The sequence below is a fragment of the Octopus bimaculoides genome, chromosome 10 (assembly GCF_046866305.1).
Source record: "Octopus bimaculoides isolate indiv1 chromosome 10, ASM4686630v1, whole genome shotgun sequence".
In the NCBI taxonomy this organism is placed as follows: Eukaryota; Metazoa; Mollusca; class Cephalopoda; order Octopoda; family Octopodidae; genus Octopus; species Octopus bimaculoides.
Genome location: NC_142937.1, coordinates 90502037 through 90524134, shown reverse-complemented (window position 1 = coordinate 90524134; position 22098 = coordinate 90502037). Strand labels below are relative to the sequence as shown.

At 37.1% G+C, this 22098-nt stretch overlaps 1 protein-coding gene across 1 annotated transcript in view; it reads right to left on the bottom strand.

Annotated features, from left to right (window-relative positions):
- LOC106869405 (zinc finger protein 800) overlaps positions 1–17942 on the bottom strand; it is a 64520-nt gene extending 46578 nt beyond the window's left edge. The window contains exon 1 of the mRNA XM_014915130.3: positions 17101–17942. The gene's annotated coding sequence lies outside the window, so the exon portion shown is untranslated. The remainder of the gene's footprint in view (positions 1–17100) is intronic.
- Positions 17943–22098: the final 4156 nt, after the last annotated feature.

The following is a 22098-nucleotide window of genomic DNA, read 5'->3' as shown; positions in this document are numbered from 1 at the left end:
CAACAGAGGGACCAGCTATCCGAGTTGACAGTACCATGGTAGATAAAGCAATTAAGAGTATGAAGACAGGGAAAGCCCCCGGCCCATCAAGAATCACTGCAGAGATGCTCAAAATATCTGGCAGTGTCGGCTATAGCCTAGTCACCCGTATTACGAACCAGGTGATACACGAAGGAGTCATACCCAATGACTGGTGTAGCAGCACCATAATCAACTGCTACAATGGTAAAGGTGACGCTTTAGATACAAATAATTACAGAGGTATCATGCTTTTAGATCAGGTAATGAAAGTCACAGAGAGGGTCATAGCTCAACTGCTTAGGGAGCGAGTGAAATCGAAATCGAGTTAAATTAAAATTGGACATTAAACCCCACTTGCGAAGACCTGTTGAGGCAAGTAAAATAGAAATAGATCGCTGCCGTGCCCCTGAACTGGCTATTGTGCGGAGCCGTCGTAGGATTTTTGAGCGAGATCGTTGCCAGTGCTCCTGGACTGGCCCATGTGCGGGCAACACATGAAATCTTTCGAGCGGGATCGTTGCCAGTGCTCCTGGACTGGCTCATGTGCAGGCGACACATGAAATCTTTCGAGCGGGATCGTTGCCAGTGCCTCTGGACTGGCTCATGTGCGGGCGACACATGAAATCTTTTGAGCGGGATCGTTGCCAGTGCCCCTGGACTGGCTCATGTGCGGGCAACACATGAAATCTTTCGAGCGGGATCGTTGCCAGTGCTCCTGGACTGGCTCATGTGCAGGCGACACATGAAATCTTTCGAGCGGGATCGTTGCCAGTGCCTCTGGACTGGCTCATGTGCGGGCGACACATGAAATCTTTTGAGCGGGATCGTTGCCAGTGCCCCTGGACTGGCTCATGTGCGGGCAACACATGAATTATTTCGAGCGAGATCGTTGCCGGTGCCCCTGGGCTGGCTCTTGTGCGGGTGACACATGAGGTTTTCGAGCGAGATCGTTGCCGGTGCCCCTGGACTGGCTCATGTGTGGGCGACACATGAAATCTTTCGAGCGGGATCGTTGCCAGTGCCCCTGGACTGGCTCTTGTGCGGGTGACACATGAAATTATTCGAGTGAGTTCGTTGCCAGTGCCCCTGAACTGGCTCTTGTGTGGGACCGTCGTAGGATTTTCGAGCGAGATCGTTTTCGGTGCCCGTGAGCTGGCTCTTGTGTGGGGTTGTTGTAGGATTTTCAAGCGGGATCGTTGCCGGTGCCCCTGGGCTGGCTCTTGTGCGGGTGACACATGAGGTTTCTCGAGCGAGATGAGCGTGGCCGTTGCCAGTACCGCCTGACTGGCCTTCGTGTGGGTGACACGTAAAAGCACCCACTACACTCTCTGAGTGGTTGGCGTTAGGAAGGGCATCCAGCTGTAGAAACTCTGCCAAATCAGATTGGAGCCTGGTGTAGCCATCTGGTTTCACCAGTCCTCAGTCAAATCGTCCAACCCATGCTAGCATGGAAAGCGGACGTTAAACAACGACGACGACACTTGCCCAAGGTGCCACACAATGTGATTGAACCTGGAACTATGTGGTTGGGAAGTAAAATTCTGACTATATGCTTGCACCTGTATATCATCATAATTTCTCTTAGCTCATTTGTGCAATACCTCCCACACACACACACACAAGGAAAGTGAAAAATATATACATAAAAACAAAAAAAAAACTATTAACTGAAAAAAAAGAATTCAATAAGTAGAGTTAGATATAATTTCTTTTTCAAATGTGATAGTAACTTTGAAGTTTCATCAAATCTGGCCTTTCAAGTGTGTGTGTGTGCATGTGATGTAAAACACATTTATGTTATCAGAAATATTGTTTACTCTACAAACATAGTTCAAAGAACTAGTTCCTAAAAATAATATATAATAAATTTAACTAACTGCCATGTTTTAAACAAGTATCAACTAGATGATGAGAACCAGAACATTTTAAGGGAAAATGCTAGTGGCCACAGCAAATTTTCAAATAAAGGAAACATTTTATTATTCCTGTTTTTAATAAATGATTTTATACACAGAGGAAGAAAATTAACAAAAATGACTGTGTGAGAGAGAGAGAGAGAGACCTGTTGGCTGTCATCCAATGGGCGAAAAAGAACAATATGCTGCTGAACGAGGACAACTTTGAGTTAATCTACTTCAAAAAGAGGATACCCTAAAACTCCCATACTCTCTTCCTTCAGGTGAAACTCTCATGGCATTCAGCAACATCGGAAACTTGGGAGTAATTGTGGACAACAACATAAGCTGGGCCATTCATATAAACAGCAAAGTCGACATGGCCCACAAAACGTGTTCCTGGATTCTCAGAACTTTCCAATCAAGAAATATCCACACCATTAGCCTGACCCCACCTTGAATACTGTTGCCTATTGTGGTATCCCCACATGAAACAAAGTATCATGAAAGTTGAAGCATCTCAAAGGTCAATTACAAAAAAAAAAACATACATGACATGACAAGGCTTGACTTTTGGGGTTGACTAGAAAAACTCAAGCTTTATTCTCAACGTCACCATGAGCACTACATCTGCATGATGTGGAATATATTCCATCAGCATTGCCCAAATGATGTTGACATCACTTTTAAGATACACCCAAGGATTGGGCCCCATGCTACCTGCCCACAACATAAATCACACTCGCATCTCATAAGAACAATATGGCACAATTATTTCACCTCAATTCGCCCCACTCTGTTTAACATAAAACCAAAACACATTAAAGCAGAAAAAGACACCCTTAAGTTCAAGAAGTCTTTGAACAAATTCCTTCAAAAATCCTGGATAGACCTCCTACACACGGATATGTCTCTGTAAACAATAACTCTCTACTTGAGTGAGCCAGGTTGTCCGATTCCTGATTTGAATGAGTTTGCCGGGCGGTGGTCTTAAGTTAGACATGGCCTGGGCCAATACTGGCCGAAACCTAACAAAATGTCTGTGAGCGTGTGTTTGTATATATGCCCATATGTGTGTGTATATATATTTTTATATCTCATGTTTATGTTTATTCTTTGAATGATTTTAGGTATTTTCTTAGGGATTTGTCCTGAACGGTGACTGATTTGGGAGTAAAATCATTTCCCCATTCTAATGAACTTGGATAGAATTTGCTTATGATTTTATATAATCCTATTTCAACCATGAAACGCGCTTAGTCTATGTACTAGCACTAACTTCTATACATTTATACTTCCATACTGTATATTATCGTATTAATTTTTACTGTCCAATTTATAAATTTGACTTTTAAATTAATATTTCTATGATATATTTATGTAATTTGTTATTTGATTAAAATTTTTAGATTAAAATATTAGATATATTAAGATGGTTTGACTGGCTCTTGTGCGGGGCCGTCATAGGATTTTCGAGCGAGATCGTTGCCAGTGCCCCTGGGCTGGCTCTTGTGCGGGTGACACATGAAATTTTTCGAGTGAGATCGTTGCCAGTGCCCCTAGACTGGCTCTTGTGCGGGTGACACATGAAATTTTTCGAGTGAGATCGTTGCCAGTGCCCCTGGGCTGGCTCTTGTGCGGGTGACACATGAAATTTTTGAGTGAGATCATTGCCAGTGCCCCTGGACTGGCTCTTGTGCGGGTGACACATGAAATTTTTCGAGTGAGATCATTGCCAGTGCCCCTGGACTGGCTCTTGTGCGGGTGACACATGAAATGCACCATTTTGAGCGTGACCGTTGCCAGTGCCGCCTTCTATCATTCAAAAAGTCATGTAACCAATCTCTGAGTTTTCTAGCTATGCCAGGATAACGCAGTTTGTTGCATATCATACCATGATCCACTTTGTCAAAAGCTTTTGCAAAATCAAGGTATATTACGTCCACAATTGAGTTGTTGAGTAACTGCCTCAACGCCCAGTCAAGTTGATCATAGAACTGAACAGCCAGGACACATGTCAAGGTATTTCTTCCAATGCTCAAACAATTCTACCAAATTATCATGCCTTAATAATAATAATAATAATAATAATTGTTTCTAACATAGGTGCAAGGCTTGAAATCTGGGGAGGAGAGGAGAGACAATTATTTCAACATCAGTACTTAACTGGTATTTTATTTTATCAACCCCAAAAAGATGAAAAGCAAAGTTGACCCCAGCAGGGATTTGAAGAGAAATATAAAGAGCCTGAACAAATACCACATTGCATTTCTCTGACACTAATAATTCTGCCATTCCAAAACTATAATAATAATAATAATAATAATAATGTTAATATTTGTTACTTTAGTACTGACAGAGGTTGAGAGATCTTGAAAGTGAATGAAGAAAAAAAAGAGAATAGCAAAAACTTCAAACTAAATAAAATAGCTTTTCCATTAGTCAAACAAAGCCACATCTTTATTGCAATGTAAGTAATCTGACCTTAAGCTGTCTATCAATTACCAACACAGACAGTTTGAAATTCCAACAAGACAAGATGTCTGACATACCAGTGTGGCTGCTGCACCAAGAAACTATAGTTGTGATCAGTGGTACACCATTTAGCTTGGTAACCATGTCACAAACTAAGCTTGCTCTTGACTAATTGTCAGTAGAAGTTGTCTTTCAAATATATCAATCGCTCTCTCATATATATATGCATGCATGCATGTGTATATATAATTTTATATTCAGATATACACCATATAGCATGCTGTTTAAAGCTCCTTCACAGTATTCGGTTCCCTGATGTCAATGACAGTATGGAGGTATATGCCACTGGATTTACTTCAGGAATTCCTTCATGTCTGTAGAGTTTGTAAAAAATAAGAGAAAGAAAATAGAATTCACGAGACTCTTTATTCAGAACCACTATAAAAAGTACTTCGGGTTTTTAAAAAAAATTTTATATGCTGTTTCACTTGATGCACAGTAAACTACGATTACCAAAATGTGTTGTTATAGAGATAAGCAAAACAGCAAATAAAAAATTAGGTGCTTTTTGAAAAGTCACCTGAGGAAATGCATCTGCACCTACAATGCATGACAACTGTTTGTACAGCAGCTCACCTGTAAGGTACCGGCACACAATGGGTTGAAACAATCATAGTGGTTCTGAAGAATCTCATGAATTCCCATTTTCTTTATCTCTTATATATATATATATAGATGGATGGACACACACCAAATATGTGAATAGTAGATAAAATAATGTGCTTTGTTGAGTTAAAATGACTTGTAAGAGAAACAGGAGACCAACAATTGGAAGGTTTTGAGTAAGGCCGTTGAGTAAGGCAAGTGACATGTACTCTTAGTCACAGGTATGCATTGTATATGCGCACATCGTATGAAAGATTCTGTTATGAATAGTATCCCATGTTGCTGTCACAATATTGTCAAACTAAAACAAAGTTTGCAGAGAGAAAATATGATGGTGACAACAGAAAGCAACTGCATTGAAGATAAAATTGAGAAGGCATGAGAAAGGAAGTGGTGTTGAACCTCACACAGGAAACAGTACAAGATGAATGGGTGTAGCAACAAACTGCTTTGCAGACACATCAAACTCGTATGAAAATGGTGAAAATAAAATTTGAAAACAATGTCTATGACGATGTGCATGCAAGTTAAATATTATTAAAGTTTTGCTTGCTAAATATGGCATCAAAACCTAGTAGAAATGTCCCCAAAACTACTGCCTCCACCTGTATTCTAGAATCAACCTGAGAAACTAGGATCTTTGAAAATACTTTACCATCAATATAATCCGATAAAGTTAATTTATCATTTGTCACACACCAGGTTTCTTCATAATTTGCTTTCTGAATAGGAGAGCTTTCCAAACATTTAACCTTTTCAAATTTAAACAGGCCAAAATCTGGTCCCCATATTGGCTTATATTTATTCAAAGCAACCATACCTAACCTTGTTGACACTGTAAAGTTACAAAGTCACATAGATTTAGTTTCATCGATTCTGTATGATAAATATATCAACATATAGATGCAGGTATGGCTGTGTGGTAAGTAGCTTGCTTCCCAACCACATGATTCCGGGTTCAGTCCCACTACGTGGCACCTTGGGCATGTGTCTGCTGCTACAGCCTTGGGCTGATCGAAGTCTTATGAGTGGATTTGGTAGATGGAAACTGAAAGAAGCCCGTTGTGTATATATATGTATGTATTTGTGTGTCCATGTTTGTCCCCCAACCATCACTTGACAACCGCTGTTGGTGTGTTTAAGTGGTTCAGCAAAAAGAGACTGATAGAATAAGTACTAGGTTTACAAGGACTAAGTCCTGGGGTTGAGTTGTTCGACTAAAGGCAGTGCTCCAGCATGGCGGCAGTCAAATGAGTGAAACAAGTAAAAGAATAATATCTAATGACAGTAGTAGACCAACTACCAAATATTTAAACTGGTTTGTCTTATCATGCAAAGAAATCAAAACCTTAAATCTGGATTTAATTCATTACTTGATTATGGTAGACTTCAGGCAGTTAGCACCACTCACTTTATATATGGACATTAAAAATGTTGTTTTATTGAACTGAGGACCTTGTTTCAGTCTATGAAAGACAATCATGTTAATTTATTCTGACCACCCTCGGCTTAAAATAAGAAAACATTAAAAAAAATACTTAATCATGGATATATATTGTGTATCGGTTAATCAAAAGAAGAAAATCAGTGCCCATGGATCCTCAAGTTTAGTGGTTCCCAACTAGGGTCCATATTAGATTTCTGGGGGTCCGCACAACAAAATAGTACATTGGGGATCCACAATAGTATCTTACGGGGCCCTGAATAAATTTTGCTTTAGATGTACGTACTAGTATGTATTGCAAGAAATAGTTGGGTTTCTTTCTCTAACATTTTTCATAGTTCAACCTACACAAGTTAATGTGTAGAAGACAAAATAGGGATTTTGAAAGAACTTTTGATAAAATTAGTTTTTTTAAACATCTAATGGCCATGGGGGTCCACTAGAATAAAATAGTAATCAAAGGGATCCATAGTTAAAAAATGGCTGAGAAACCCTGCTCTAGGCCCATCCAAGCTGGGAGTGTGCAAGAGAGAGAGAGAGAGAGAGGCAGACAGACGGGGGTGGGGGAGAGAGTAGGGGGAACAAAGGTTAGTGTGTAGTTATTGTTCAGTTGGTGTTCATGTAAGTTAGTGGTTGGAAAGAAAACAAGAAAAAGTTGTTCTAGCAGATTAGTGAGAGGGTGGGGTACCGAAATGGAGGGAGGGGAAGGTCTAGGAAAAGAGAGTTAAGCATAAAGATAGGGAACAAATAACATTGACAGGAGATGGAAAGACAGGTGCATGGAGCTGGTTTAGGTGAGGAGTGGGGTTCAGAAGAGCAAAAGTAGTGATAGGTCATAACCAAGTGACAGGTAGGTGAGTTCTTGTAAGAGTGTGATGGTATCAAACAGTCCCCGTTTTATTACATTAGTAAAAGATATAATTCCCCCAAAATCAAGAACCTACAAGCCTAATTAACAGCTCTAGTTGACTCAACATTAATTAGATGAGAAACGAACACCTTTCTCTAAGATGTTCATTTATAGACACAGCTTTTCCAAAGTAACACAAAACACTCTTCAATTCCATCATGCTGACATTGTTTTATGGAAATGGAAGTGAATTATACATTATTTACATTTGACGGATATTTGTCCTCATCTTTGTTGTTAACACAAGGCTTTGGTCAGCGCTAGGCTATAGTAGAGACACTTGCCTAAGGTACACATAGGAGAACTGAACCTGGAATCATGTGGTTCAGAAGCAAATCTCTTACCATACAGTCGCACCTGCACCTTTTATATATTCAATAAACATATGTTTAGCCTTGCGTTGCACCTATCATATAGTTAACAAACAAAATACTTAACCTTCGCTGTGAAAACAGTGTCTGTGGTTTAAACCACAAAGTTCTCACTTACCAGGATGGGCAATGGGATCAACCAGTTTTGGCTTGTCAGAATTATTTACTTCCTCCTAGCAACCAAAGCAATGCCATGTTACTGCTTATGGAAAATATAAAATAAAATCGGGACAGGCCTGACAACTTTTATAACACAGTGCATATAAGTTAACACAGTGACAGTTCTCCAATTAATTAAATTACTCTATGTCATGTCTATTTACAGCTAAATGGACCCAACTGTCAATTACTATCTTCACCATGGTCAGAATAAAAACCAGTGACAGAATATTAACCACTGACCTTTCAAGTTGTGTGTCCAGTCAGTTGCCCATCCATGGATGAATCAAAGAAAAAAAAAACAAATATGAAAAGTAAATTCATACACAACTAAATGATCCAGAACCGAAATAAAAATTCTGTTTTACATTTAAACTCTACCTAGATGTAGTGATGAGAAATAAATTTGAAAGTTATGTTAGAAACAGAATCCATATCTGGGCAACACCAATACATACATATGCATGAACATACATACATACAGAGGGAGAGAGTGTGTGTGTGTGTGTGCCTTTGGATGGCAGTACATGACTGGTAAAAACTCAAGTTCCTCTGTTTAACAGTTTATTGACGCAATCTCAACAATGCCCAGTAATACCTCTATACAGTACATTCTAACAGTTATGTATACAGGCTTGACCAACAGGAAACTATTTCACCATTGGAGAGAAAAAAATGCTTTAAAAATCCATTTTTAATAAGATTCTCCATGCAAAAGACTCAGTTTTAAATACAATCATTTGACCCAACCACGTCTAATTTTATATTACATTAAGATTTTGGATTGAAATGCTGATCTGCTTTAATATTATTTAAGCTATTTATTTTTCAAATTGATTTTTTTTCTTTCTTTCTGTTGAGGATTTTTGTTGTTTCACTGTTTTACATTTATTTTTCCATGCTTACATGGCTTATTTCATTAGACCAATTGTGTTTACAGTTGGATGCCCCTTTTCTAATATAACTCAACTGTGAAGCAAGGAGTGGAACTTATTTTTGTTTGGTAAGGTGAATAGGGTTAGGTAAGGTGAATAAGCCTAGTTAAACTTTGAACTTATGGACATGTTGTCACAAGTCTAGCACTTCAAACTCACTCTTATACTCACTCTTATACAATGCTTTTTGTTAATCCTCAATCTACCCTTCTAAAGTTTCCTAAAACAGATTTCTTCTCAGTATTCATTACACTTATTACATTAAAATGATAATAATAGTAAAAACTGTTCACTAGAAATTCGCAAGTTTTAATCTCTTTTATTTAAGCAAAAACCTTTCTTAAAAGGATATTATTGAATGAATTGACTATAATATATTGATTTGTTTCATTAGGCCCAGAAGACAATATGAGATTAAATACACTATGTCTTTCCTATAGTTATTTTTGCTTTGACATGTTTTCATTACAATATCAAAGTATCAGAAGCAGTAAAATGAAATGTTCAACAGTACTTTGATTTATCCCACTGCATTCTCAGCTCAGTCTACCAGAACTGCCTTCGCCCTTCATCTCTACCGAGTTAACCCATAAGCATTTAAATTGGTCATATCCAACCCAAATATTCTACCTGTTTTGTGTTTAACCTGCCCAGATCCAAACCTTTCACATCTACTCTGCAATGTCATTCTAAAAATAAACAATCACATCTTTAATATCTCAAAGCTACAAGATAATGCAGGATTAATTTTTTTTTTTTTAATGTGAATAAATAAGCATTATACATTGACAGGTGCATACTGTGAGGTAAACTGTAAAGATATGACAGCCAAGAGAATATCGGTTTGGACAACCAACATTTTATTGTGTTTTAGGGGTTAACTATTTATCATATCTGCTCAGGTCAGAGCATAACATACCACTAGATCTGACAGTATTACCTAAGATGCAGCATCATAATAACCAGGAGGAGATTTATCTCCCATCCACTTAATACCATGAAACCAAAAGTAAGCCCAGTAGCTAAAGGGTATTTGCATTTTTTTAATTGAGGTCAACTTAATCAACTATGGTCCTTCTGTTAGAGTGAAAAATCAACATAATGCCAAGTTGAGGGAGTAGCCCAGTTGGAACCATTTATTGTACTGCATATAAATTACTTATGCCCTTGGGAAATGCATGAATGTCATGTTATCTCATCCCCTGCTCTAAAAATTTGTGGCTTAGTTTTGTGCCTGCAAAAAAAATCAATAATTTATTTCCGTACACAGTGAAGATCCCACTGTGCTGAATTTGTGACCCCATTTCCATTCTTCGTTGGAGCTACGTTCTCTTTTATTAACATCATTACTAATTCCTTTGAGGAAGATGTCACACAAACTCATTTAGTCCCTCCCTTACAGATTGGTGGACTTGTTCCTGTGTAGGAAATAAATATTTTATTTTCATACACGATACATGGTATTGATTTCTTAGTCAGGTACAGGGCCAATTTCTAAGTAGGGTGGAGGGGGGGGGGGATTTTAGTGAATGAATCTGATTCTATTTTGTTACAAGTATTTAATTATCAACTCTGGAAAGTTGACAAGCGAAGTTAACCATGCCTGGATTCACACTCTGAACCTAAAGAGACGAAATTATTGTAATAGTATTATATCTCAAAAGACTGGGTGAGCCGGTAAATCTACTTGCAAAAATTAAAAATTGGAAAAAGAAACATCCTCGAAGATAACAATAAAAAGCAAAAAGTATTTGATTCTTGTGTGTACATTCTTTCTTCTCAGAATTAAAAAAAAAAGGAATAAAAAAAGCAATAATAGTAACATAAAATAAGTGAGAAGCTGACATTCAAAGAAATCCTGCTCCAACACACAAAAGGTATCATCTTGTGTTAGCACACAAGCAGCACTCAACAAAAAGGGTGAAAAAAATGTAAGATTTGTTTATGAAAATGACATGAGAATGACACAATGGCCAAAGCAGAGCAAGGTTTGAAGAAAGAATGAAATTCAAATGAGTAAAAGAGAGAGAGCGATAGTGCTGTGAAAAATTAGGGATAGAAACAGTCTTTAAAAGAAAGAGGGATGCAGTCACATGGAGACAATTCTTTTGGCAGGCAATTGTTTGTTAGCTTTTATTTCCACTTTATCATGCAGTGTCATACAGTGGCTGCCATCCACACTAATGGAAGATACATACAGCTATAGTGAATACCACTTTAAAACAGGGCTAAACCATTACACATTGTATGTACAATAAAAGAGGGGGTTCTCATCTTAATGTCAGTCACTCTTACACATATAAGAGTTTGTACAAGTTAACAATAACATTAAAACTACAACTTGAGTATATTTACTAAACCTGATCTTAATAGATCAGAAATGTTATTGAAACAGATCAGGAATCAGAGAGAGAGAGAGAGAGAGAGAGAGAGAGAGAGAGAGAGAGAGAGAGAGAGAGAGAGAGAGAGAGAGAGAGAGAGAGAGAGAGAGAAGAGAGCAATTGGTATTGACCTTAGATTTTAATAATAAAAACCTAAAAGGATCAACTTATAAAGTACCTCAGGGTGTTGAAAGTTTTTGAATTTTCAATAAATTATTTCCATACAAATTCTCAATTTAAGTATGTGCAATCATTTGATATGAAATATATATTTTTAAATCTTTTGAATGCAAAAAAAAAAAAATTGCCATCTATATTCTAAGTTTTGTAAAAACTTAAGATATGTTGGATTTACTATTATAACTATTGTTGTTTTTTTACCTTTAGAAAACATAAGACAAGAAAACATTCAAGTAAATGGTATTCTGAGTTGAATTGCATTTTATTTCATTTTATTTATTGGCGATGATATAAGGTTGTTGTTTAGCCCCAAGTCAGCCAAGAAAGAGTATACCTATTATCAAAGGTGTTCCAGCTATGACCCTCTCGTCCTTTTGTATTTGAAAGATTGGATTTCCAAATGCGTTAACAGCAGAATGTGATTTCAAGATGATTTGGCTACTATTTCTAGCATATCGAGTGACCGCATAGAGGTTGCCTTGATGGCTTGAGTATATAAAGTTGTTTAGCGTAAGTTAGTCATGATCAAAAGGTGTTCAGGCAAGGACCAGCCTGCGTTTTATTCAGACATTATATTTAGGAAAAAATTATCCAATGTTTTTCTTTATTTCTAAGGATGAAGCGTGTGCTTTGAGAAAGTTTTGGCTGTTGTTTCTAGCATCGAGTGACCGCATAAAAGCTCCATCATTGGTTCGTGAACGTAAGGTTGTCGTTTTCGTCACGAGTCAACCCTGATCAAACAGAACTAGGATAAATGGTAATTCTTGCTGGATTTTTCGACTACCATTATTCAACGCGTCCTTTCTTTTTCTAAAACGGTAGGGCGTGTTTTGAGGTAGACATTGCTATTTCCAGCAGGTTGAATGGCCTCGCAGAGGTTCCGCATAAACAAGGCCGAGTGCATAGGTGCTGGTTAATAAACCAGAATGTTATTAATTCATAACCGATTCAAAATTAAACTGTAAACAAACCGTAACAAGTAGAATAAATAAAAAGTTTGACAATTCTTTTATCGTTGACTGAGAAAGTAAATATTAGTGTAAAGAAGCATCAGGCCCCCAAGGAAAGAAAAATGAGATTATGCTTGTCTCACATAACAATAGAGAAGTAAAAAAAAAAGACATTGGTTATATCGGGACAAGGCCACAGATTCATTAAAAGAAAAACGAAGACTATATCGGGACAAGGCCACAGATTCATGAGAAGATAAATAAAGACGATGTGGCGTTCATCGGTTTAATTGATGGGGTTTTGTAAATTATATCAGTTCACTGATGCTATTCATAATAGTTTTAAAACACCAACTTCTTAAAATAATCATTTATTTAGAGAGAAATACCGGACGCCGTCCGTTGTTAATAACATAAATCGTCATCTTCGGTTTTCAGTAACCCATCATAACCACCACCACCTCCACCACATCTCCCTTCTCTCATCATCTCCATTAAAAGCTTCTATAACACAGAATGGAAAAAAAAAATAACTTCCCTCACTACATTGCTAGGCCCCCCCACTAAAAAATATGTTTATTTCCAGCCACATTGAATGTCGGCAGAGAAAAATAAATATTTTAGAAAGGCCATAAAATGAGGCCTGTGTTTGTGCGAAGGAGAGAAATATTTTTAAGCAGCATCTGTGTCCTAGCTACAAGAGATTACGGGTCCCGTGACAGATCCACTGTAATCCTCTCATTTTCTGCTGCTGCTTCCTCTCTCTTCTAGCTTTAACAAAGGGTTCTTCTCTGTTGTTTCTCGTCTCATCATAACATAATGGTCATAGGCCTTACATTTCCCCCACAGCAATTTGCAATGAGATTGAGGAGGGGAAGGTCTTTGGCCACCATGCGTTCATGGAGGTTTTTTTTTTCATTGCCACTATCAATGTTACCTTAGACACGGCCCTCATTACAGAGAAGCTTTTCAATTTTATTTTAAGTAGGGAGAGGTGAATAATGTTATGCAAAGCAAAGAGGAAACTAACGAAAAGGTAAAAAAAAAAGAAAACGCGAAGTAGGAGGAGCACACTGAATTGAGAGAAAAGGTTTTTCTCTGTCTCTCTCTTTCTCTGACCTAGTCGCTTAGTCCGTCTGTCTACCGCAACTAGATACATGAGTCAGGGTCCTCAAGTCTCTGTCTGCTGCTCGCCTTCCCTCTAGTTGTGACCAGGCTTCTTTTTCCTAGACATGAGTCATGCAGAGGAGCAGGCTGGTTTCAACGAAGAAAACAGCGTGTGGATATCGAAAGCAGCCAGAAGGTTGCTGGCGTATATAATCCGACCTCCTTATACCATGAGAGGAGAGAGAAGAGAGGAGAGAAAGAGAGAGAGAAAAGAAAGAACAGAGATTAGATGTGTATGTGTGTGAACGTGTGACTGTGTAAATGGAAGTAAAAACAGACGGAGGGGGCAATAACAAGCGAAAACTTTTATTATTTATTCCCCATATTTTATCTATATATATATATTAAATTAGAATAGCAGCAACCGAAATTAGAATTCACCTTCTGTATAATCTAGAGCAAGAAAAGATAGTGGTTGTATGAAGTGTTATCCGTGGAGGGCGCCCTCAATAACATCAGCAGCACTCTACGTCTATCGCTTCGCTGGCGATGGAGGAGGAAAGAGATAAACTAAATCCTCGCATCGGCTGCCTGCTGACATTTGTGAATTCATGTGTGAGGCTGCGAACCAACAAGAGAAAGGTATGGGACGAGAGAGAGCGAGAGCTTGGTAAAATCGATACAAAAACGATAGAGCAGGGACAGAATTCTTTCTAGTTTCATGGAACACACGTGGTGGTGGGAGTACTTCATACATAAAGAAATGGAGTTAGAACATGAAGGGCCGACCAACTCTTAATGCTTTATTCTATTTATTTATTTTACTTTTTCTTTTTTACCTAATTAGGGAGAGAAAGCTGACGGATGTGAGGATGAAGGGCGAATAGGCAAGAGAAACAGAATAAAAACGGATGTGAGCGAATTCAATGATACTGTAGTAGCAGGAAAAGCAGTCCAAGAGACCTACCACCTCCTCTCTATCTAGCCGGTTAACTAGAAGGCCTCTTTTATCAGATGCTCAGCAATTACAAGGAAATGTAATAACTCGATTCATTCAGTCATATAATAAATAAAAGGCAAAATATCCAAATATAAATTCGTGGAGGGTGAGCGGGGGGGGGGGGGGACTCAGAATGCTAAACAAAGCGCTGTAGTGGGATAAACATGAGAGGAACACCTGCTAAAGAAAAGTTTCGCGCACAAAAATAGCCCATATGCCAGCTTAGCAGTTCCATTTTTCACGTCTGCAAAAAAAACAACCTTTCATATTTTTATCAAACCATTATATATTTTTTGCACAGTCGCGAACTTCTATATATTCCTACTAACCCGACAGAAACCTCCGATTAAAGGGTTTAACAGAAAAATTAATCGAGTACATATTTGTTTCTTTTGATGCTTTTTTCCTTTGGTTTCCTTTCGGATAAATTTCTACTAAAAAAGAATAAAACGATTTCTGAGCAATTCTGTAAATAAATAGGGTAAGGGAAACCGTCTCAATGGCCTCAAGGGGTTAGCATATAGACTATTTTTAAACAAAAAAATTCTCAACTAATTTCACGTAATATATACCGAATACGGGATTTATTTTTCGTCGTTTCCAGTCAGTTGACATATGGTAGGGAGGTACATGAGATGGAAAGTTGTTTTTGTTTCCCCTTAAAGAGAAAGATCTTAATGGGTATTATTAAGGACAATTAGACAAGAGAAAAGAAAAACAGCAAAGGATAAATTATATATATATATATATATATAACTAAAATTGCTGATATAAGACTTCAATTACAGACAGGTGGTTTATGTTGTTTATTAACAGCTAATAAGTGAGAAACAATGCAAACAAATATATTTGTAGTATTTATACATCGTCTGGTGTATAAAAGTTGTAGATAGTAGCGTGTATGTAGAAAGACAGAGAAATATGAAAGAGGGAGATAGAGAATAGCAAATAAAAGAGAGAGAGAGAGAGTGATAAAAGAGGGAGAGAGACGGACATTAAGATAACTAAAAGTAACAGAGAGAGTTTAGAGAGATGAAAAGAGGGAGAAAGAGTAAAAGCTTGACCGAATAGAGAGATAAGAAGATGTAATGCGCATGCCCGGCCTGGTGATGGGGTGTGGAACCTTCTGGTGAGGCGGCTTTGTGGTTCGTTTTACTAGGTACCTTTCACACACAGTCACTTAACTATTACATACGTGTATATATTTATATACGCACATATATATAGCTATATACTTCTTAAATAGAAACAAGGACCGTAGTGAAGACAGAGAAAAATTAATGTTAGCACGGAAACATTTTATTCTATATCCAGTCCTTGACTTGGTCCCAATGACAATATTACAAGCTGGTTTTTTTTTTTCTTCTTTCTCCGACCAACCTCGCTAGAATAATTTCCCGTTTTCCAAAAAAGAAAGTAAACGTAATAAAACAAACACCTTCTTTTCATTCCCGACTGAAATAAATTTTTAAAATCCCGACCCCAGATATACTCCAAAATAAAATGCTTATAGTTTAAACAACCTGCGACCAAAAAAAAACAAATCTGTGCTTAAGTGTGGGTCTGTATGTTGCCGACACACACACATTTGTGCTGCTTTTATTGTTCACAAAGCATCCAGTTGGTCGTCAACCATCTCTCACATGCCAATTGCTGTCTTTTGTTAGGGAATTTTATTTCACTTTTCCTACACACGATATATAAGTGAGGGCGAAATACTTGAATAAAATAGGGGAAAATGGCAAATCCCCGAGTTAACTAATCGTTTGTTTGGCGAGAGCAAAGTGTTAAACCAAGGTTGATCGGCGCTCGGAAAAGATTTTTCCATAATCCATGGTGTAATATACATACACGTTTGTTTGTGCGTATATATATATATATATATATATATATATATATATATATATATATATATAATGTGTGTGTTTATGTGAAGGGGGATTGGTTTTGTTTCCTTTGCCTGATTTTCAACTTCAATAAAAGGTTAATGAGTTTAGAAAAAAAATTAGTGAAACGGACTCAGAAATCAAAATGAAAATAAGAGAAATGTACATGAAAACAAAATATGAATAACCTAACTGCCCTGTCTCGATGCCGAATAATATATATATGCATATATATATCCGCCTGAGGTGGTAGCACCTTTAGCTGGTTTGCTTATCATGGCACGCTTTAGAATCTTTACAGAATAGTATTAGAGATATGTTTTCCGAGCAGATGAGTAATGAAGGGAAAATAAAAACAAATACTGTAGAGCTAATGAAAGGAAATACAGAAAATATATATATAACAGCATGTAAGAGAGAAGCGTTAAGTGTGTTGCCCTCATTTTCGCATATAGTCTCAAAGAAAGAGAATGTGGCGTGTGTGCGTGTGTGCGGCGGCGGCGTTGGTGATAGCGGCGGCGGCGGCGGCGGAGACTCCACAATGGTCATGCTGAGGACGAAGGGTGACCCTCGCTTCGAGTGAACGAGAGAGCCAAAAAATGGAAATAACATAAACAACTAACAGTTTTCTCTACAAAGAAGAAGACACATTGAAACGATTGAACGTAGACATGAAACGAACGACGCACGATGCTAGAGAGGAAGGTTCGGCGCACTTACCGTGGACGTACTCTGGCGACAAAAGCAGGAGCTAACCAAAGCGAGAAGCTCCACAGATGTAAAGGCCGCTTCGGCTTCAGTTGTGGGTAGCCACTGATACTGAGGATTCTGGGTAAAAAAGCACAATCGTGTTCAACGCCTCATAGTTGTGACATACGACAGCTTTAGCCTGGCCTAAGTGCTTGCCTTTATTAAGGGGCTTTACGTTCTTCTAGAAACATTCGGTTTTCTTGGATAACAACATTCGTAAGGAAATTGATGATGAATAAAAAGAAAAACGAACCAAAGAAAGGATATGGGATGGGCTATGAATAAATTTGTCTTCATGTTGTTTTTTTTATTATTATTATTATTATCAATGTACGTCATGAAAGCACTTAAATGCGAATTTGGTCCTTAAATTGAGATCTTCAGTTTATCTTGTAGTAAATTTATAATTAACTATAAATAGACGGTGAGTGTGAGTTCGCTGTTATTGAAGAAAGAATAATTAAAGTATGGAATTGAAAGAAAAACAACACTACATAGACATATATACATATATACAAATGTGTGTACATATGTTTTATATTAAATTCAGTGTAGAATTTTTACACACAATAAACTTATTAAATGGAAGTGTTAGTTGATTGTTTCATAATATAAGTTTATACTAGTGACCGACACCATGTACATACACATACATATATATATATATATACATATACACACATATATATATATATATACACCCGTGAAACGCCGCTACCTTTTGTTCTAAACTGAAAATGAAATAATTTCATAACAGTTTTTTGTTGTTTTTTCCATCGATGTATTTAATTTCTCTCGCTCTCTCACTTCCCCTCTCCATCATTTATCTATTTCTCTCTCTCTCTCTCTCTCTTTCATTCCTTTTTTCATTTTCTCTCTATCATTTCTTTTTTCACTTTCTCTCTATCATTTCTTTCACTCTCTCTCTCTCTAATACATTATTTCTATCATATCTTTCCCCTTGTTTTTTTCTTTCTTTCTCTTTCTCTCTAACACTTTTTTCTTTTCTCTTTCTCTATGATTTCTTTCTTCACTCTTTCTTTCTCTTTCTCTCTATCATTTTCTTTCCTTAATTCTATTTTACTTTTGTATTTATTTTCGGTAAATGGAACTATGGAAAGGAAAGGCTTTTAGGGAACAAGCACGACATTTATTTATGAAATAATTTAGGGATCAGTTTTGAAATAAAGAAATTATTATAATTTCTTTTATATGGTAATAAAATTCTCACTTCTTGATTTATTTCAAGAGAAAAAAGGAATAATTTTCTTTAAAATTATGATTAATTCTTCAAAAAAAATTGATTTTAATGTTTGCTGTTTATTAAAGGAACTGAAAAATGACAATTATACGTTGTAGTTAACTTTAGGGAGGAAGTAAATTTTCAAAAAAGGATCAAAATTTTTCTCTTTGACTTTTTAGAAAAAGTTAATATTAGATAATGTTAATTAACTTCAAAATGTTAATTTTTTTTGTACTAATTTCATAAAGAAATAAAAAATATATATGTTTATTAATTTATAATTTAATTATAATTACATTTTTTCGTTTCATCATTATTATTATTATTTAGTTATATAGTTATTATTTATTTGTGTTATTTTATTTTAGCATCACATGAGAGAATGGATTGCCCACAAATGAAAACTCTATGTTGAAATAATCTCCTCCTGGGGTTAGAGAAATATGTTTTAATGAAAAACAGCCGAAAAGCAGGAATAAAGAAATACCAAAAACAATGCATTTTTAGAGAATTTTTACACATACTTTAGATATATATACTTTTATTATTTTACTAGTTTTGTGGATTGTGGCCATGATGGGGCACCAGTTTCAAGGAACTTAATAACCGCAGTGGTTATTCAAGTCTGGTACTTATTTTATTACTCTCCGTTTGTTGAACTACAAAGTCACTGGACATGAAAGAGCACAACATAAATATAAACACATATACACTCTCATCATACATATGCATACATATATCTATCTATCTATCTACCTATGTATCTATCTATCTATCTATCTATCTATCTATATATATATATATATATATATATATATATATATATATATACACAATGGGACATGGACTAATAATATGTGTGTATGTACAAGAGCGTGCCGAAAAGTTCCTGGCTTTGGGTAAAAGAAAATACAGGAGGATCAGTTCATTGTGATTTTATTGAACATATTCCCCTCTCAGATTCACCCACTTATTGCAGCAGTCTTTCAGTTTTTCTAAGCCCTGTAAAAGATGGGCCTCCAACCAGGCCTTTCGCAATACCCTTTAAGCCATGAACTTCTCAGCAGCCCCTCGCATATATGCGTGAGTGAGTGTGTGTGTGTCTCCTTCTGGCCACCCTTCAACTCTATCCAATCTTTACAGATGTTGCCTACCCTCTCTCACCCATTTTTTCTTTCTCTTATCCCCACTCACACTCCTATCTTCGCTGTTCCCACTCACGTCTACTAACCTTGAACTTTGGAGTACCACCTGTTTATTTTTTTAGCAACATACTAATGATTGATTCTCACTCTCTCCCCTAAATGTGTGCACCCATGTAGCTCCTCCACAAGAACCTGCTCTACCCAAACCTCATCTCTCATATCTTAACCCCCATCTAGCATAGGGACAAACTTCCCTACACCCCCTCGTTGAGTTTTGTTGGCTTGCAAGCTGCATGGCAATCTTAGTCATGCCAGTGACATGAAAAAGCACCCAGTACACATTGTAAAGTGGTTGGCATTAAGAAGGGCATCCAACCACAAAGAATGTGCGATACTGAAGCACGATACAGTCCTTAGGCCCATCAGATCCTGCCAAACTATTCAACCCGTGCCAGTATGGAATATGGATGTTAAATGATGATGATGATGAAGATTGATGATGATGATGATGATGATGTGTGTATGAGTATATAAATATATATTCACTTATTCTTTTACTTGTTTCAGTAATTTTGACTGTGGCCATGCTGGAGCACTGCCTTTTAGTTCAAGAAATCAACCCCTGGACTTATTCTTTGTAAGCCCGGTACTTATTCTATCGGTGTCTTTTGCCAAACTGCTAAGTCAAGCTAAGTAAAATTATGTCCATCCATACATGCAGGTATGTCTGCTGTGTTCCTCCTCTCTCAGCCGAGAGGACCCAAGGTGCTGCATAGTGCAACTGAACCCAGAACCATGTGATTAGGAATCAAGCTTCTTACCACACAGCCACTTGACATCCGCTTTCTGTGCTGCCATGGGTTGGATAGTTTGACTGGAATTGGCCAGCTGGGGAGTTGCTCTATTTTTGCATGGTCTTAGATAGAGACACCCATCCAAAAATGGTGCAATTTATGTTTGACTGAGAATACACACACACACAATGTATATATTGAATCTTACTGTAATGTTACTGCTTCGTTTTCATAGGTGGCAAATAAAGGAGTCGCTACCACCATTGTGTGTATGCACTTATGGGTGCACATACATATGACAAGTGGACTGGTTAATGACCAACATGTTGGTTAGATCTTGGGATGGTGTCATTGGCTCCTCAGATGTTTTATTTACCACTTTATCTTGCTAGCTGCTATCTCTGTGTCCTCCCTTCTCCCCTTTTTTACAGTCAAGTAAACGCAATTGTGGGCCCCTTTCTTACTCAGTGACTAATTCCACTCTTACAAATACCAGTCCGCACTGCAATTATGTCGGTCAGCTTACCTTCTTACCTCCTCCACTCCCTCCCCTCTAGCAGGTACTTCCAGTGTGTATAGATTTGGTTACTGTTTGTCTCTAACTTGTATTTCTTTATTGATTGCCTGGTGATGTGTTTATTCCATGCTTGCCATATAAGCTGCACCTACTGGTTGCATCTGTAGTGTGATGTCATGTGTTACCAAATATTGAAACGTATGTAACAATGGGAATAAATGGTTACCAAGTTATGTCCATCTTCTTTTCTATTATTATATATCATGGACTTTCCTTTTCTTAGACAATGTATGAGGGTTTGATGATTTCTTTCTAAACAACCACCCCTCCATCAAATTGACATTACCTGTACAGGTGCACCATGTGTCACATGTCAGGTGACGAAATGATCGCAGAGCAATGTGAAATGAAGTGCTTTGCTTAAGAACCCAATGCAATGCCCAGTCTGGGAATCGAACCCACTATCTCGTAATCTGTATACGCTATACATATAATATATATGACATACAAACATACAATTGTATGTTTGTATATCATACATTTCATCATGCTGAACCATTATTCCCTACACAATTTCTTTTCTCTCTCCGTTTGTTTTCATTCTCCCTCCATTTTTTTTACTCTCAATCCTTTCTGTCAAAGAACATAAGCTTGAAGCATCAAAGACTTTTCTACTTTTCCCAAGCATCAAACTAATACTCAGGCTTGTTCCCTCATCTGTCTTCGTCTTTTATTATATTATACATTACTTGAAATAGAAAAAAATAAATGCTTTAAAATGATGAGAGACAACCATTCAAAGACACTTTTCATTCTTCAGCATCCTTTTCTGTTTCTATAAAGGGTAACCAAGCCAACAATGTAAAAAATACTATATGCATAACACTGTCACCATTAGTCTCTATTCTTGGCAAGGTCAACAACTTCATTAATCTCAGATCTTCATTAATTTAGGAAATGTTGGACGTAGTGTTCTTTTTGATTTGGACTTAGAGTTCATTTCCCTTAAAAAACAATGAACAGTTAGTTTGTTGGGAAAGGGAAGACTTTCTTCTCAGTTTACAACATTCTATGTCCAAAAAAGTTAATCCTGAACAGATGGGCTTTGAGGAGACCAAATATAACATTAGTTAGTCTTTTGGATCACAAAAATAAGGTTACATGGCCTTATCATGTTATCATCAGTAACAGCTCCTGCTTGTGTCTGAGTATTTCTTTTTCTGTTGTAGTTCTTCAGAGAAGGAATACTGGTGGCAGTCTATCTAGCAT